Source organism: Camelus bactrianus, chromosome 35 (genome assembly GCF_048773025.1).
Source record: "Camelus bactrianus isolate YW-2024 breed Bactrian camel chromosome 35, ASM4877302v1, whole genome shotgun sequence".
NCBI classification, from domain to species: Eukaryota; Metazoa; Chordata; class Mammalia; order Artiodactyla; family Camelidae; genus Camelus; species Camelus bactrianus.
Window position 1 is genome coordinate 18,458,596 of NC_133573.1, and position 4,363 is coordinate 18,462,958.

Sequence of the window (4,363 nt, forward strand, 5' to 3'; positions counted from 1 at the left end):
TTTGTTACATTTCTGGAGGCTGGGAAGCCCAACATCAAGATGCTGGTTGACTGGGTTTGTTGTTTTTTTGTTTTCTCATTTTCTTTCTCTCTTTTTTTTCCTTCCCAGCTTTTTTCTTTCTTTTTTATGCTAGATTTTTAAAATATTTATCTTCCTATATATTTTTGGAATAAACTTTGGCCACTCTAAATGTAATAATGAGAATGATTGTGGTGAATTTGTATTGGGTCATCATCTTAGAGAAGCTAGAACTGTTTCTCCCAGAATTCTCTTCTCTGTTCTAACTTACGGTTGGCCATATGAGTTTATGTGAACTTTGGCAGGTAGAAGTGAAGCAGCCCTGAAGGATACCAGGCAAAAAAGTAGCAGCTTGACACACAGCTTATCTGAGTCTTAGGGCACGCATGAGTTCAGCTTCACGGAGATTGGTACCGTTTTGTTCTGAAGGTTATGCTCATCATTGAGTTGAGAAGCATTGAGGGATAATGTAGGATTCAGTTTGTGGTTAGGGGTTTCAGTTTGCTCTTTCATTCTTTTTTTTTTTTTTTCTTTTGGTGAGGGGGAGGTAATTAGGTTTATTTATTTATTTTGATTCTTAGAGGAGGTACTGGGGATTGAACCCAGGACCTCATGCATGCTAACCTCATGCTCTACCACTTGAGCTATACCCTCCCCCTGGCTCTTCCATTCTTCACACCAGTTCCTGACTACAAGATATGCTGACCTATTGCCATTTTAGTGTCCAGAAACAGGCAATAGCCTTCTAAGGCCTCCTTATCAGCTCCCACAATTATGTAAACTCTAATCTCTGTAATTAATGTCTTATACCATATCAATATTGTGGTTCTGCTTTCCTCATCAAACTGTAGCTGATACAAAAATAATCTTTGTGGATGTATAACAAAGTACAAACTCCTTTGCATGGCATATATGACATTTAAGTCAGCCTCAACCAGAGCTTTGACCTTTCATCCAGTGCTTTGACCCACCTCCCCTCGTATCTATGGTCCCATTACATGAACAAACTTGCTGCTTATCTCATATGGTGTGCTGTTTTGGCTTTTTTCCTCCAGTTTTATTGAGATATAATTGACATACAGCACTGTAGTAAATTTAAGGTGTACAGCATAATGATTTATATACACCATGAAACTTAGTAAGTTTAGTGAACACAAAAGAAAAAGGAAAAAAAGTATTTTTTCCCTGTGATAACAACTGCTAGGACTTATTCTCCTAACAACTTTCATACATATCATACAGCAGTATTAGTTATATTAATTGTATTGCACATTACATCCCTAGTATTTATAACCGGAAGTTTGTATCTTTTGACCACCTTCATCCAATTCCCCTTCCTCCTACACCCCACCTCTGGAAACCACAAATCTGATCTCTTTTTCTATGAGTTTGTTTATTTTTTAAGTACAATTGACCTGCAACACTATGTTAGTTCCTGATGTACAACATAGTGATCCAATGTTTCAATACATTACAAAATGATCACCACCTGTTTTAGCTTTAATACCTCTACCTAGAATGGCTCTCTCCCATTTTCTCTGCTTGTAAATACCATCTTAGCTAAAAAGTTGCTTCCTCTGTGACATCCTCCTCATCTGTCACATAGATTTCATCACTCTCTTGTTCCCTTGGCACTTGTTTATTTAATGTCAGTTTTAACAAGGTATAACATACACAAAGAAAAATAAACAAATCTTAGTGATGCATTTCAATAGTTACACAAAGTGAACATACTCCTGTAACAAGCACCTAATTCAAGAAACTGAACAATACTAGAACCCCAAAGTTCCCTCTTCCCATTTCCAAAAACTATACTTCCAGCCTGAATTTGAACATACACTGGTTTTGCCTGTTTTTGAACTTTACATAAATGGAATCATACAATACGTTCTTTTTTTAAAAATATATTTTTATTGATGTATAGTCAGTTCACAATGTGTCAGTTTCTGGTGTACAGCACAATACTTCAGTCATATCAGAACATACATATATTCGTTTTCATATTCTTTTTTCACCATAAGTTACTACAAGATATTGAATATGGTTCCTTGTACTATACAGTATAAACTTGTTGTACATCTATTTTATATGTATTAGTTAGTATCTGCAAATCTCGAACTCCCTATTTATCCCTTCCCACCCCCTCCCCCCGCTGGTAACCATGTTTGTTTTCTATGCCTGTGAGTCTCTGTTTTGTAAATAAGTTCGTTTGCCTTTTTTTTTCCTCCCTAAATTCCGCATATAAGTGATATCATATGGTATTTTTCTTTCTCTTTCTGGCTTACTTCCCTTAGAATGACATTCTCCAGGGACATCCATGTTATCATTTTTTATAACTGAAGAGTATTCCTTTGTATAAATATACCACAACTTCTTTATCCAGTCATCTGTCAATGGACATTTCAGCTGTTTCCATGTCTTGGCTATTGTATTGTAAATAGCGTTGCTATGAACATTGGGGTGCATGCGTCTTTTTAAATTAAGTTTCCTTCTGGATACAATATGTTCTGAGTCTAGTTTCTTTTTCCTTATGACTTTGAAATTCACAGAAGATGCTGAACAGTAGTTCCTTTGTTCTCATTGCTCTTCAGTACTCCATATATAACTGTTCCACTGTCAGTGCTCACTGAGTTGCTTCCAGGTCTGGGCTGTTAGCAAATTGTGCTGTTATGAACGCTTTTGTAGTGGTCTTTTGCTACACATAATGTAGCCTTTTTTATGTCTTTCCATTTTAACATTTCTGCATTGTGTTGTAATTATTATATTACATGTCTGTTTATCACACTAGACTGAGGTCCCTGAAACTTCAGTTACAATACATGAGACATAATAGGCCTTTTACAATGTTTGTAAAGGAAGGAGCATCTAAAGGAATCCTTTTTTAGTAATTTTTATATTCTTTCCTTTTATATCTCTTAAAACCCTTAAATATACTACTTTACCTTTCCTATGGTCATGTGTAAGAAGCGAGCCCATTCTAAATTAAAACATCTCTAGAAATACATGATCAAGAATGCTTTACTTATTGTGGGATCATTTTATAATCCACACAAATACCAAATCATTATGTTATACACATGAAATTAATAATATATTGTTTTATGTCAATATATCTCAATTTCAAAAAAGGCTTCATAGTAGGCACTGTACTGAAAGTACTAAAAGACATTAGTGTTCCATGAGATATATTTTAGGTAGAACTACAGGGTTACATAATGGGAAGGCACCTTAGGAACTGATTCATTCCATTATATTCATCATTACATTTCAGTAGGAGTTACCACACCTACACCAGCACAGCTACATGAAGAAACTATTTTTTAAATACCTTTACCTGAATAACCTCAATGTCCTCTCTCCTTATGCTATTCTCCTTGATTGGAAATCCAAACTACCAGCAAACGGAAATACAACAGAAATCACTGGCAGAAAAATTCTCATTCATCATTTCCTAAAGACTTGTATACTGTAAATCGGCTTACTGCATAAGCTTCACGAAGAGTTGTCAAAAGGAAGTCCTGGATATGAGACGAATACCCGTGTCATTTTGTAAGTATTCAAGACTGACTGGAACTGAAAAGGGTCTATAATAAAAGGGCAAAACAAGAGTAGAGGAGGGGGGAGGGTATAGCTCAAGTGGTAGTGCATGTTTAGCATGCACGAGGTCTTGGGTTCAATCTCCAGTACCCTCTCTAAAAATAAATAAACCTAATTACCTCCCACACTCCCACCAAAATAAAATAATAAATAAAAATATTAAAAATAAAAATAAATAAAAACAAAAAGAGGAAGCAGTAGATATTAAACACATAAAATCTCCCTCGTTTGAATAAATTAGAAAAAATTGTTAGTCTCTTACACTTCGGTGTCCTGTAGAAAGTTCAAGATTTTAAGCAAGAGTGTTTTGTACAAACTGACTCCAGGCTCTGCTACTTACTCCCATACTTAGTGCTACTGGACTTTGGGCAAATCAGTTAGCATGCCTTAATTTCCACTTTCGTAAACAGCCTACAGCGTTTTTGGAATACATATTATACCGTTGGCAAGTATCAGGCACGCAGTAAGCCGTAGCCTTTACTACCTGAGGTAATACAACAGCACAGGACCTCAGAGTCAGAATCAGGAGCAATAAATTAAACCCCAAGTTCTCCGATCCAAGTCCAGTCACACGAGGATACCTCTGAAAGACACCACTGAGGATCTACCCCTCTTGGCTGGAAGCCGACGCTGTATTTTCAGGGACCACAAAGTGCAAGCCAGAGGGAAGGCGGGATTTCCGTCGCTACGCCTCCAGCGTTTGCTGGACTGAGAAACCGAACCGGAACAGGTGGGAGGAACGTGGGCC